General features: G+C 34.3%; 2 protein-coding genes across 17 annotated transcripts in view; both read right to left on the minus strand.

Annotated features, from left to right (window-relative positions):
- The window catches only part of LOC126699880 (TMV resistance protein N-like), a 113,174-nt gene that overhangs the window by 18,295 nt on the left and 79,040 nt on the right, over positions 1 to 15,839 (minus strand). Inside the window, exons 7-10 of one of the 16 annotated variants that reach the window (XR_007646913.1) lie at positions 14,042 to 14,112; positions 13,853 to 13,915; positions 13,419 to 13,530; positions 9,262 to 9,473 (exon numbers count right to left, since the gene is read on the minus strand). The exons of 7 other annotated variants lie outside the window; for them this stretch is intronic. The gene's annotated coding sequence lies outside the window, so the exon portion shown is untranslated. Of the gene's footprint in view, positions 1 to 9,261; positions 9,474 to 12,978; positions 13,531 to 13,852; positions 13,916 to 14,041; positions 14,113 to 15,839 lie in introns of those variants that run through there. 8 more of the 16 variants (XR_007646911.1, XR_007646912.1, XR_007646910.1 and 5 more) reach the window with 8 other exon arrangements.
- Positions 1 to 15,839, minus strand: part of LOC126699831 (disease resistance protein RUN1-like) — a 104,757-nt gene that overhangs the window by 9,753 nt on the left and 79,165 nt on the right. The window lies entirely within an intron of this gene.

Genomic DNA, 15,839 nt, shown 5'->3' on the forward strand with positions numbered 1-15,839 from the left:
GACTTTGAAGCGAGAGTAGCAGGGCCATTGCCTTTGCAGTGACTCCCCCAAGCACAGCATATATGAACCACTAGCGTTTTCCAACTTCCATGCACTAGTGGTCTTCAATCAGCCTTTGTTAATGCACTTTGAACGGTCAGGGATTGAGCTTCCATTCAGTTTCAAATGGCAGTAACTACAACAGACTACAATAATTATTCCTGCCAAAACTTGATTTTGCTGCATAGGGACAAAACCAATCCATTTGCAATCTCTCTGCTAGTGCTCCTCAACTGTTAGTAACTCCTCCACAACTAGATACACTAGTGCTGGTACTCACTCTCCAGCAGTTACTTTGATCCACCACTTGTATATCATAGGCTTTTGAATACCTGCAAAACAAAAGATTTAGAGCATTAGCACTTCATAAGCAGACTGTTTTGCACTTGTAAACTTCACTTTATTGCAGAGATTATGAAAAACAATCTAGAGAACATTCTAGTTTATGAAATTCTGGATCCTCCATCTATTGAGCCAACCATTGCTTCAAAGAGGAAGGACAAAATGAAATTGGTTCTATGGGTCAAATCTGACCCAAACCATACATACCGAGCAAGACTGCACTTTGGCAATAAATAATCAAAGCACACTTAGTACAATCCACTATGTTTCATTTCCACTAATCTGTTTTAATGGCCATGTACTCTTGCCAACACTTCCACACAAAAACACATATTCAAAGAAAGCTACAAGCTCCGCAGATTTCTCCATCTAAGAGCCATGAAACTCTGATGAGAATCCATTACCTGATCCCTTACTTCCAACGCATGCAGCAATTGGTAGGCTATTTTGATCAAATATCGTCCATGTGTTACATGAGGCCATATCAGTGTATCAGTTGAAATTTGAGCAGCCACTTCAGGAGAGTATAGCTCCCTAACCAGGTCCTGTTTCCAAGTCAAAGAAGCTAACTTCAAATACTTATTAACAGAAGCAGATTGTTTCGATTTCCTTAAGGATATCCCAAAATATAATACAAAAAAAATGGAAATACTTCAAAAAAGAATGATTATTAAAGCATAGCATCTTGCCACTATGAAACATAATGCATCAGTCTAAATAACAAAACTGATTAGAAAGTTTTTGAGAGAACTTAAATTCTAGATATAATAAAACAACGGTAAAAACTAGAACAAGAAGCCTTACCAATCCAAGTAGGCTACTTGACGCAGGACAACCAAAACAAAATTGAAATAACAATAAGATAAAGGGATATGACCTAGAAGTCAGTACCTAGGCCTTGCTTGGAGTCAACACCAAGCGGGAAAACCACTAAGAGTCAACACCTAGGGTGGACCTGGAGTCAGCATCAGACCAAAAGTGACTAAATGGCCATTTTTTCATTTATCAAAATATCAAATATCTTCTCAAGGAGTACAATAGGTTGCTTATAAAGGATTGCTAAATCCTAGTTCTAATTGGCTAGAAAACCCTAATTGCCTTATTACAAAAATAACCTTATTTCCAAATTAAAATACTAATAGCCTAATAAACTACTAAGACCTAAAACATAAAAATACAATTGACTTGCAAACATAAATAATACTAAATAATAATCTTTTTGCGTCTTCTGCATCACTACCTTCTCCAATTTTCAACCTTGTCAGCACAGCTGCTTACGCACCAGATGATATGATTAGCAATTTATAGTTAAGTCTGCTGTATGGGCAGAATTCTCTACTGTCTACTGTTGTCTTTTACTTCTAATTCTACTTGAGTCTCTTTGACAGGCTATAACCTAATTAAGTTACGATTTGGAGATAGGCCTCTTGGTTTGTTTCATCATGTGAAATAGGCACAGTCAGCTTTGCCTGCTCATGATCTGAAATTGGCATGGACAACTTGCAATGAATAATTTAATTCAGAGCAAAAGTTTTTAAAAAGGTTGAGAAACTTTCAAGTACATCAAGAGGCAAAAGCACAAAAGTCTTATGGTAAAAACTTACATAATCAAAGAGCCGCTACATGTTAAAAGAAATTTAAACTGTTAATATTATAGATTAATGAGGAAATTCATGTCGCAGCACCCATTTTCTTTCAAACTACACTGATATATATATATATATATATAAATAAAATTAAAAAAAAAATTATGAAACTCCTAAATGTTTTAAAAGAATAAGGAAACCCGGGGTGGGGGGGGGGGGGGGAGGAATATCTAGCAACAAAAAGTAGAGAAAGAAGGGATTGCAATATTATTAAGGTCTCACCAATGTTCCTACACAGGCATTACATAAGACAATAACATGTATCATGATTTCATGGCTAAGGCCATTCAAATATACTTACTATTCAATGCTCTATTATGGTAGATCATTGATTCATTGTAACATGTCCAACAATCGAGTAATATATAGTTGTTCATAGCATTGTTTTGGTAATAGATAAAATTGGAATCAAATGCTTTTTACCTTGAAGATTGTCTCTTGCGAGAGCTTTTTATATAGTTGGTTACTGCACGTCTATGAACAAGCTTAGGTTCCTAATGAAGATAGCTTAAGCAAATTACCAAAAACATAACTGATGCTATGGCCTATGGATCAATCAATTATGTACAATGTTGATGATATTTGGATATATCAAGAACTCGGTTGAATGATTTGGTCAATGATTTGCATATCCACATTAATTACTCATAAAAGTACGTTATGATCAAGCTCCTATTGTTTGAAATTTGAACATTCACTAACTGAGATTTGATTCTAAAGTTTGTTGTATTATGAGAATTACAGTAACGATGTCCTCAAACATGCTAATACAAATGATTTTAATAACTTTTATAATTGCTATCCTACATTAAAATAATAAAATTTTCAAAGAAAAAGAAACAAGGATAGAAAAATCAGCTGAACTCTTAAACAGATAAAGTGCATTTTCTTTGGTTGAAGGTTATTACAAAACCATAGAAAATCTTCTATGAGGAAGCTAGATGCTATGTCTTTCCAAACTAATCATTCTAATTGTGATCTATACATGAACAAGAGTGCAGATTTTACCCTGCAATCTATTAGATCGAGTGAAAATCAGAAGCATACGTGCATGCACTTGTCTTCTCTCTTGGCCATGTGACAGTTTCTCCTCATGAACAAGTCCAACAATCCTACATCAATGGGGCAACCAACACAAATCACTGAACCAAAATTACCCTAATCATTGTTTATTTTATAAAACTATTTTTTCTTTTTCTTTTTTTTGGGATTAAAAGAGTAGCTTCAAGAATGGGGATGATTCTTTTACAAATTGAACCAATCCATAAGATCTAATAATACGCATATTAAATTAACTAGGTGTACTACTATGTGTTTTTTGATCAAGGAAACAGACCAGATGAGAGCTGGAATAAGTGCCAATAATGAAGCTAAAGCACAGCTAGTAAAATTATATTTTGAAGTTAAACTTAATTAAGTAAAAGTGTCCAAAGGAAAGAAAAAAATATAGTGCAGCAATCAGCAAAACTTTAAGAAAAAATATAATTGATTAAGAAAAAAGGACAAGAAGTTCAACAATCTTTAATGATTCTTTTGTTGTAATAAGTGCCAATAATGAAGACAAGCTGCAGCTAGCAATATACGATTTAGAATTTAAAATTAAATCAAACATAAGTTCAAGCATATGCCAAAGGAAAGGAAAAAAGATGATGCAGCAACCAACAAAACTAAGAGTAAGAAGAAAGACAATGACTTAGAGGTAATCAATTTTTGTACGAGTGAAGTAAGGGGCAAATTCTCTGTGCAATGGTTTTTCAAATCTTGATTTTGTACCACACTTTTGCTTGACACATTCATTTTTGGAGAAGCAGAATTCTGCAGACTTCAGCTTCAACTTCAGCACATGCCTCCCTCCACTCACTAACTCAATACCAATAAAACCCCCAAAATACAAGATACAATGAAATTGAAAGATTTAAATACATCAAAATTTGACATTGAATCGGCCAACGCTCTAAGATCCTAACACAAACAAAATGGTACTTAATGCTTTTAGCTATGAAGATTGTCTCCTGTGAGAGCATCTTAAATAGTTGGTGGTTTCACATCTATTAACATATAGGTACAAGCATCATAGGTTTCTAATGAAGATAGTTTAATCAGATTAGAGGAAATTTTGCATTTCCAAATAAATTTCTCATAAAAGTAAGTTATGATCAAGCTCCTCATAGTTTGAATTTAGGAACATTCACTAACTACGATGTGATTCTAAAGTTTGTTGCATTGTGACAATTACAATAACAATGTCCACAAAGTTTCTAAAATGCATATAAACAATATTTTAGTAACATTAAAAACTGTTGTCCTAGTTTAAAATAATAAAAATTTCAAATTTATTCAATTCTCAGAATTTTTTACTCTTTCATTGATATTTAAATATTTTTAAAAAATAATAAAAAATCAACTTATATTGAGCTGGACTACTCATTAGTTCCAAAATTTTTGGGAGAAATGCTTAATTCTTGTTGTTAGATGTATTATAAATAAAAATTTGATGTACTGTTATTAGTATTCTTGATGCTTATCTCAAAAATAAAATAAAATCATATGCGTAATGCTGTAGGAAGAGTTGTTTGAAACATTTTAAATAAAGAAATATGTTAAATTAAATTACCTATTTTGTAAATGCCATCCAGAGATATTGGCAACTTCTTTCAAAGCATCTTTCCACCTTTGCACCTCCTTTAGATTCTTCTTAAAACGGATTTCATGTTTAACAAAGGCTCGAACTGTGTTCCTTTGTATCCGTATATCAGATGGATCCACTTTGTAGAAAATTGCCTCTGAAACTGAGGAAAGCGTCATATTTCCATGTTGCTGTTGAAGGACATGATGACCAATCTTTTTGGGTACTCATGAAAGCTGCTGAAAATATACCGGTAAATCTTGAAACACAAAATAGATTTTTTTTTTTTTTTTTAAAAAGTACTATCAATTAAGACTGAAGAAAAAAAATTAAATGGAAAGATAAATTAGAGAAGAAGAAAACCATTTGATGCGTATTTTTCATTTCAAAGAGGGAATAATATGAGAGAAATAAATGAGATGGGTGTGTGCAAAAGTGAAAACTTACTTATTTGTGAAATGGAATTGCAGTACTGATCGTGAAAGCTAGAAAGCCTATTGAAATATTAATTCCCTCCTTAATTAAGGAATAGGCACTGTAATTTCACACACAGGCGTGGGGACTCAACACAAGTATTTTTTGCGTTTTTGGTTTTAAGTAGAGTGGAGTAGGCGTGCAAGGTGTCCGCTCCTTCTTAGAAAATTTTAGCAAAACGATGACCCAGTGAAGTTTAGCTGATCAATACGAGAAATGTTATATTACTGCAATTTCACGACAAATTGTAAGTTGTTTTTTGGTGAAAAAAAAAAAAGTGGTGGGTTTAGATTATAACTAATATTACCTAAGTTTTGTTGCCAATATATTATGTTTCTAGAACTATTCAAATAATAAAATTAAAAAAATACTAAAAATACTACAAGTTTTACTTAATGAAGTTTACAAAGATTTCAACCATTTCATTACTGAATTTTAAATCGCCAATTTCTCATTTGTAACAATTTCGTTAGTAAAATCAATATAGTAAAGCTTGTACTACCTATAATACTATTCATAAAATTATAGGAACCCATCTGATTTTATACTCAATTTCACTACATACTTATTTGTGCAGGTAGAAATGATGGACACTTTGTGTCCACTATTGATTACATGGACACGTTATTTTTTGTCAATTACTTAGGCAGGCTGTTATCAGAATATATAAACCATAAAATAAAATAAAAAATAAAAACTTTCATACAAATTTAACTTTTCAGCATGAAATATAAAAGTGCTTAAAAAAAATCAATAATTGAGGAAAGGAGATTTGAACCCATATCTCAGTTAGAAACATTAAAAAAAAAAAAAAATGTTTTTGTTTTATAAAAATTTAGAAAAACACCGAAAGCATCGGTTGACTAACAAAAACCTTAATTCCTTTTACTTTAGAATATGGCAGTTTCTCCATTAAATTTCCGTGATATGTACTTTGTCCCTTGTGCTATTGTTTTTCGTGAGTTAAACGGAAAATGTGAATTAAAATTTTCCTTTTGTCCAAAGCCACATTAAATTCGTTCTAGTACCCACGTTATTTTGCTATAATTAAAGGGATATTGAAAATATTGAATTTTTCCATAACACTATTGTGGGAATTTTACCAATCCCAGCTTCAAAACCATAAACGGTTTTTTTTTTTTTTTTTTTTATATAATTTTTTATTCCATATGGATATGGCAATACACATACCATCTAACACACTTGAAATTAAGGACCAAATTTGATAGATTGTGATAATTTTTTTTTGTAGTAATAAATTTTCTTAATAGGTTAGGCCCTTTTGTAGTTGTACTCTGATTATGTAATGTATTAAAAACCCGATTTAAAATACTATTATTACTACTTTCGTGTGTATTCTAATAAATATTACTGTTTTCTCAAAAAAAAAAAAAAAAGGATGTTTATCCCACATTGGTTGTGTAAGGACTAGATTTGGATCCCTAGCCCAACAGATAAATGGACTTACGCCTAACAAGCCCAAAATAATGAATTTATAGAGAATGGGTTGGAAAACTGGGTTCTAATGAGTCAGACGAACAAAACAGTAGATTTAGATGACAAGAAGGTGTAAATAGACAAGGTTACGATGAAGAAAACTGTCCTTAGCAAGGTCCAAGGAGAATCGTTCTTATATATTGTTCTTAATTTGGATTACAAGTTTGGTTCTCAGTTACTACAGTCTTTCTCTCTTGATTTTTTCGATTCCCCCATCTATGGTGGGTTTCCTCTATTATATAGTCCCATTTAAACGATCTTGGCGTTCCACTTGTTGGTCATCCCAGCCTCTACTTGAGTGTCTATCCTGTCGGACACCCTCTCAAGCTCATTTGTGCGTTGGAATAGCTAAGCTAGCCTTGTTCAAGTGTTCTTTCCACATTAATACAGCTAGAAAGTTCGCTGCAGAGCCTTAAATGCGGTGGTAGCTTTTTTCTTAGATATTTTAGGACTTCCCTCTGTATTTTGTTTTTACAGTGTTTATCCGTGCCTGTAGAACTTCTGGGAATGTCTCTCTAGACAGCAGACCACCTATCTGGACCTCGACTTTGTTTATCCGAGATGACATTTGTCCTCGGCCTACCCTCTTGTGCCCCTATCACCAAAACTGACCTCGTCATCCACTGACATGGATTCCCTTGATAGCGTTTACCCCTTCTTGGGCGGTTTCTAGTCCTTAGCTTGGGCCTTAGGCCGAACACATACATAAACAATGGGCTCTGACACCCAATGCTCCTACAGGTTGTATTTGTCTAGTGTCCGCTGTTTATAACCCTAGTCTACAACTATAAAAGTTACGTCATTTTGTAGTTGTACTCTAGTTATGTAATATCTTATAAACCCGGTTTAAAATTTCATGTGTGTTCTAATAAGTATTAGCTTAAAAATTAAGGACCAAATTGACACATAATGTAAAAATTAAAAACCAAATAAGTAATTTATCAAAACTAAAATGATGCATCCATTTAATTTTACCAAAACAATACAAAATATATCAGATTTCCATCAACAAAAATTAAAAAAAAAAAAATTATATGAGATTTACAACTATTCCCGAATATGCTTACAGTTAACTTTTTTCAAATAATGATAAGAGAAAAACTTTTGTAATTTGCCAATCATAATTGGTAAGTATAAATTGTATCAGAGATAAAACAAAAATGAGACACAAAATTGAAGAAAAAATATTTATGTTCCTCCCCTTTCCCTCTGCTTTCTCATCATCCAAATAGAAATTGAAACACAAACTTTGGCAAAAATTATTTTTGCCAACTTATTTTACTATTCAGATTATTTTTGCTATTATTCATGGGTCTCATTACACTTTTTGATACTATTCATGGATCACTTTTTGGCAACCAAAATCGTAGATTCAACTCTAACAGGATTAGTAACTGATCTTTGCATTTCCTCTTGGATAAACAAAGAATGAGCCTTATTAACAGAAGGCAGTGGATCCATGAGCAAAATTTGTGTTCTGACTTGAGAAAACACATCATTAACTCCCATGAGGAACTTCATTGTTGCTTCTTTGATTTGAAGATCCTTCAACCTCTGATTAACATTGCACACGCATTTGCCACAGGTGCATTGAGGAAATGGACTAAGATTCTGAAGCTGATCCCACAAGACCTTAAGCTGAGTGAAATAATCAGTGAGTGATTGTTCTCCCTGATGGAACTCAGCAATTTGCTTTTGGATGTTGAAAACCTTGGTTCCATTTCCTTGACTGAATGTGTCTCGAAGCTCAGTCCAAATCTCAAAAGCAGTATCTCTGTAAATGATACTACCCTGAAGTTTTGGTGATACTGAGTTGATGATCCAAGTACCAACTATATTATCAGCACGAATCTATGCTTGAACAGCCATTGGTGAATTCACGAGTGGAGAAGAAATGGTTATAGAACCATCTATAAAACCAAGCTTATTTTTACCAATCAAAGACTTTCTCACTGATCTTGCCCAAGCAGAATAATTTTCTTCTCCAACCAGAGGCTGAGAAGTGAGAACAGCCCCTGGATTTTCTCCTGGATGTAAGAACAGAGGATCATTGAGATTATATGAGTCTTGCGAAGAAGATGAAGATGGAGTGGTAGAAGTATTAGCTGTTGTATCAGCCATTAAGCAAAAAAAACTTGAGAAGATTTTAAGGAAGCTTGAAGAAGCTTGAGAAGAGCAACAATGGTGGACGATGAAAGAGAAATTCCCAAATCTGTAAAACCCTAGAATTTCAAGCTTTCTAGGAGCTCTGATACCATATGAGAAAAGAAAGAATTGGGAAAAACTGAAATTACTTTGATTAATTTACTTTGTGTCCTTATATACATCACCAAGATCAGCTAGGAACGGAAACAGAGCATTAAGCTCTGAGCTAAGCTAACAGAAACAGAACAACTAACTAACAACTTCTCTCACGTGTAAGTAACCAACCTACACACGTGTAACAACTAATGGAAGAAAGTAAAAACTAAACTACAAGTCGTCTATCACTAATCAAAACAAATACAGCTACTTAAACGACAAGAGCTTCTGAGATGACTTCTTGAACTTCTGCTATACATGTTGAACCTGGCTTCTTCTGCTCTAAGTGTTTGCCTTGATCTTGATAGTTAATGCTTTTCGAACAGCTGGGCATCAAGCTTCCATTCAGTTGCAAACGGCAGAAAGGTTTTCCTGCTAAAACATGATTTTGCTGCGTAGGCACAAAACCAACCCATTTGCACTCTCTCTGCCAGTGCCCCTTAACTGTCAGCAACACCTGCTATCCCTCCACAACTAGATACACTCTCGCTGATACACTCCTACAATTACTCTGATCCACCACTTGTACATCATAGGCTTGTGCATACCTGCAAAACAAAACCTTTACCGAGCATTATCACTTCATGATCAGACTATTCTGCACCCTCAAACATCACTTTATTGCAGTGATACCCAAGGCCTGCAGAGTTATGATAAACAATCTGGGGATCATAACAGATTCTTGTTAATGAAAATTTGGATTATTTGTTTACTGAGCCAACCATTGCTTCAAAGAGGAAGGACAAATGAACTCAGTCCTGAGAGTCAAATCTGACAAAAACCATACAGACCAAGCAAGACTGCACTTCAGGAATAAATTATCAAAGTTTTCCTCTTCCTCATTGCATAAGACACACTTAGTATCAGTCACTATGTTTCATTTCCACTATTCTGTTTCTATGGCAAAGTACTCTTCCCAAAACTTCCAAACAAAAACTCTTAACTTCAAAGGAAGCTTCAAGCTCCACAGATTTCTTCAATGAAGGGCTATAACCCTACGATGAGAATCCATTACCTGAGTTTCCCTTATTTCCAATGCATGCATCAATTGGTAGCCTATTTTGACTGCATATTGACCATGTGTTACATGAGGCCATATCAGTGTATCAGAAACTCCTCACATTCAGATACAACAAGCTAAATTTGAGCATCCACTTCAGGAGAGTATAGCTCCCTAACCAGGTCCTGTTTCCAAGTCAAAGTGTAAAGTTCAAATACCTACTAACAGAAGTATATTGTTTTTACTTCCTTAAGAATAAAGCAAAATATCAACAACAAAAAAAACATTGTAAATACTTCTACAAGGAAGGGCAATGATATAGCATCTTTCCACTACGAAATATAATATCTTTCCACTATGAAATATAATATGTAACAACCCCGCCCCAATTGTGTAAATATTGTCCGTTTTGGGACCCATATCCCTCACATTTTTGTTCTTCCCTCAAAGCACATAGCAATGGGGAAAAAGGCCTCTACACATTAAAGAGAGATCACTCCTTATAAATACATCCCCATGTGCTTCCCACGGCGATGTGGGATTCCATGGGGATGTGTTAATAAGGAGTGATCTCCCTTTAATGTGTAGAGGTCTTTTACCCCATTGCTGTGTGCTTTGGGGGGAGAACAAAACCGTGAGGGATATAAGCCACAAAGAGGACAATATCTACTCAGTTGGGGTGAGGTCATTACATAATCCGTTAGGCTAAATAAAAAGACCAATGAGAAAACTTAAATTCTAGATATAATACAACAACAAAAACAACTAGAACAAGAGGGCTTACCTATCCAAGTAGGCTACCTTCTCCATTTTTCAACCTTGTCTATACAGTTGCTTGCCTGCTTGAGTTTGATTACTGTGAAGATGAATATGCACCAGATGACAGAGTTAGTAATTTATAGTTTAGTTTGTTGTATGGTCAGAATTCTCCACTGTCTACTGCTGTCTTTTAATTCTAATTCTACTTGAGTCTATATGATGGTATATAGCCTAATCAAGTTACGATTTGGAGAGAGGTCTTTTGGCTCGTTCCATCATGTGAAATGGGCATGGTCAGCCAAGGAGCCATCTTTCCCAAACAGAGTTCCTCCACTCCTCTACTACTTATTGAAGCAACAATTCTGCAAAAAGCAAGTTGTATAGCCTTAGTTAATGCTTTTCGAACAGCCGGGCATCTAGCTGCATGCCAAGGTTGCATATGGCAGAATTGCAACCACCTACCAAAAATTTTCCTGCCAGCGCTTGACGTAGCTACAGCCAAAATCAACCCATTCATACCCTCTCTGCCAGTGTCCCTCAAAGCAACACTTAGCAATCCTCCACAATTAGACCCACTTGCCTTGGTACATTCCTGCAGTTACTCTGATCTGCCTGGTGCATTATAGATTTATACATACCTGAAAAACAGAGCTTTACTGAGCATTAGCAGTTCTGAAGCAGACATTTTTGTACCCTCAAACATCATTTTAGAGAAATCACATGCATATTCCAGTTTGTAAAAGGTTAAAATCCTCCATCAATGGCAGCAATCACTGCTTAAAAGAGCAAGGATAAATAAACTCAGTTCTAAGGGTCAATTCTGAACCAAACAATACAGCTCAATCAAGATAGCACAGAAGGAATAAATGATCCAAGTTTTTCCCTTCCTCATTGCATAAGACACACCTACTATAACTCACTATGTTTCATTTTCACTATTCTGTTTTAATCGGTAAGTCCTCATGCCAAAACTTCCACAAAATAAATAAATAAAATAACTTCAAACTTCAAAGGAAGCTTTAAGATCCACAAGATTTCTCCATCTAAGAGTTATGACCCTCAAATTAGAATCCATTGTCTTATTTTCATTACTTCCAATGCCTGCAGCAATTGGTAGCCTCTTTTGACCTCATATCGACCACGCATTACATGAGGCCATGTCAGCTTATCAGTAACTCCTTGCCTTAAGATAGGGGTAGATAAAATTGGAGCAGCAACTTCGGGAGAGTATAGCTCCCTAACCAGGTCCTGTTCCAAGTCAGTGCAAAGATAACTCTAAATACCTATTAACATATACAGATTCTTTTGGCTTCAAGATAATACAATAATATAAATTTTTCAAAAAAGGAATGACAATTATTCATATACATATATTTGAATGATTCTCAAAGTGTAGCATCTTTCCACAATGAAAGATAATACATCAGGATTAGAATAACAAAACCAAAGGGAATGATACTTTAAATCTAGATGTAATACACCAAAGAAAGATAACTAGAACAGGAGAGCTAATGAGGCTACCTTCAATTTTTAACCTCATCTACTCAGTTGCTTGCCTGTTCGAGTCTGATTACCGTAAAGACGAATATGCACCAGATGATTTGGTTAGTAATTTATGATTTAGTTTGTCATATGCTCAGGTTTCTCTACTGTCTACTGCTGTACTTTAATTCTAATTCTAGTTGATTCTCTTTAACAGGGTATAACCTAATTATAATACGACTTGGGGATAGGTCTTTTAGTTTGTTTCATGATCTTAAGTGGGAATGAAGATTATTAAAAGGTGGAAAAACCTTCAAGTACATCAGGAGGCAAAACACAAGTCGTATAGTAAATAAGAGTCTTGATACATATTAAAAGAGTTTTAAACTTTTAATATTACAGGTTGATGGGGAAATTCATATTATTGCATCCTTTTTCTTTCAAACTCAACCAACATCATATATGAAACTCCTAAATGTCCAAAAAGAAGAAGAAAGGGGTGGGCTGGAGGGGGGAGGGGGGGGGGGGGGGTGGTGTGCTGGGGTAAGTAACAAAGAGCAGAGAAAAATGATTTGTTACTTTCAAATGGGATTGAAATATTACTAAGGTCTCACAAAGGCTTTTACACAAGCATTACATAGAACAATGATATGTATGATGGTTTCCATACATTGCAGAATAAAAGGAGGACATGACTATGGCTATTTACTAATAGTTACAATTCCATATTTTATTATGTGGCAGGTCTAATAATTGAGTCATTGACAGCAATGGTTTGTTGACAGATAAAATCAGACTTGTTTTTGCTTTGAAGATTGTCTATCGTGACTCAGAAACAAGCCTGGAAAATATGCTTCTCAAACAGTAAGCTTCCACTCGTTTGCATACGGTATTACTGAAACAGCCTGAAAAATTATCTGCCAGCCCATTATTTAGCTACATAGGCAAAACAACCCCATTTGCATCTGCTCTGCCAGTGCCCCTCAATTGTCAGCAACACTTGCCATCCCTCCACGACTGGACACACTCGCCTTGGGACTCTCCAGTAGTTACTCTAATCAACTTGTTGTGCATCATAGGCTTGTGCATACCTACAAAACAAAGCTTTACTGAGCATTAGCATGAAAAGTACACTTTTTTGCACCCTCAAACATCACTGTGTTGAGGTTATACAGCCCAAGCAAGACTGTGCTTCAGGAATAAACGATCCAAGTTGTCTTCCTCATGGCATAAGACACTTGGTTTCACTCACTAAGTTGTGTTGTATGAGGCCATAGCAGCTTATCAGTAACTCCACAGCTTGAGATAGGGATAGCTAAAATTTGAGCAGCCACTTCTGGAGAGTACAGCTCTCTAATCAGGTCCTGTTTTCAAGCCAAAGTGTAAAGATAAGTTTAAATACCTATTAATAGTAGTAGCTTATTTTGACTTAATTGAGGGATTCCTAAAGTATGGTTTTTATAACCTAGCAAAATAATATTTTTTGTATTATTGAAAAACATTGACACACACATACATGACTAAAATTAAATTCTGGACAAAACACATCAAAATAAAACTATAGGATCTTTCCACTACAAAATACAATACATCAGACTAAAAAGACAAAACCAAGCCAAAAAATATGACAACTTAAATTTTGGATGTAAGGCATCAAAACAACAATACATCTAGAGCAGGGCTTACAAATCAAAGCAGGATAACTTCTCTATTTTTCAACATTTTCTGCACAGTTGCTTGCCTGATTGACTATGCACCAGAGAATTAGGTTAGTAATTTATGGCTAAGTTTGTCGTACGCTTAGGTTTAACTTCTGTTATCCTTTGATACTAATTCTAGTTGAGTCACTTTGATTGGGTAGCCAAACTAAGTTACCTATGGAGATAAGTCTTCTGATTTGTTTTATCCTTTGAAATGAGCATGAACAGTATTGCCCTGGTCATGATCTGAAATGGGTAAGTACAAATTTCAGTCAATAATTTTATTCAGAGTTAAAGGTATAAAAGTTAGAATACTTCAAGAACATCAAGAGGAAATAGCACAAAATTCATTTGGTAAAAGCTTAAACAATTAAAGAGCAGTACTACGTATGAAATGAATTTTAAACTATTACTATTAAAAAGAAACAGGGCACTTACATGTGGCTGTACCTGTCTACTAAATTATAAATGTAAGAAAGCACCATAGAAAAAAGATATTTCACAGGGCACCTATTAAACTCTAAATCTCTGAAGTAAAAGAGGAAGGAGAAGAAAGAAATATCTAAATGAGAAATCAAAGGAAGAAAGATATGACACTTTAAAAATGAAATTCAAATATTATAAAGGTCTCACCAATTCTTCTTCACAAGCATTACATGGGAAGATGAAGTCTTTGATGATTTCCCAACATCGTAAAATAAAGGCATCAGATGGCTAAGGCCATTTAATAATAAATTCAAACGCACTTCTCTTATGGTAAATCACGGATCTGACAAGACAGGTCTAACAATTGAGTATTATACAGTCATTCAAAATTTTGTTTTGGTGACACATAAAATTGGACTAAATGATTTTGACTTTGAAGATTGTCTCCTGTGAGAGCTTCCCATTTAGTTGGTGATGGCAAATCTATTAACAGATAGGTACAAGCTTAGGTTCCCAACGCTGATAGTTCAAGCAGTTCACCAAGAATATTATTGCTGATCAATTGTCAACAACATTACAATATTTGGATATATTGAGAACATGGTAATGATTTGGTCATTGAATAAATTTTGCATATCAAAATTAATTTCCCATTAAGGTAAGTTATGATCAAGCTCCTCATGGTTGAAAATTTTGAACAATCACTAACCATGATTTGATTCTAAAGTTTGTTGCATTATGAGAATTGCAATAACAATGTTCTCAAACATGCTAATACAAATCATTTTAGTAACTTTGTGATTGTTGTCCTACTTTCCAATAATAAAAAATTCGGTGAAAAGCAAAAGCAAAAAATAAAAAGAAAAGAATAGAAAAATCAGTTATTCTCTTAATCAGAAAAAGAGCATCTGCTTTGGTTTCAGGTTAGTAAACAACCCTAAAAAACCTTCAACAAGGGGGGAAGCTAGACACAACCTCTAGGAAGACTAATTATTTTGATGCGTTCAATTGTCAATAATGTTGATATTTGGATGTATCAAGAACTTGTTTTAATGATTTGTTCTTTACAGAAATTTTAATATCCAAATTAATTCCTCATTAAAGTTATTATCAAGTTCCTCATTGCTGAAGATTTTAAATTTATAACTACATTTGATTTTAAAGTTTGTACATTTTAGAATGGGAATCTTGATTGTCTTTAGCTATATAGCAAGTGGAGTGGGGAAAAGTTATATACTGTCGTCATACTTTAAAATAATAAGAATTTTTAGAGCAAAAAAAATAAATAAAAGGAACAAGAATTAGAACAGAAAACTCAGCTATTCCCTTAAACAGGAAAAAAAAAAAAAAAAAAAAGCTTTTTCTTTGGTTGAAGGTTAGTACACAACTTTGGAGAACTTTCAACTAAGGAGGAAGCTAGATACTACCCCTAGCTAGACTAATCATTCTGACTACAATCTATGCATGACTTCACATATATAATATGTAATAAGATAAAAATTAACTTTGATTGTAATGTTTGCAGTGGCAGATTCACCTCATGCATA

This window comes from Quercus robur, chromosome 9, assembly GCF_932294415.1.
Source record: "Quercus robur chromosome 9, dhQueRobu3.1, whole genome shotgun sequence".
Taxonomy (NCBI): Eukaryota; Viridiplantae; Streptophyta; class Magnoliopsida; order Fagales; family Fagaceae; genus Quercus; species Quercus robur.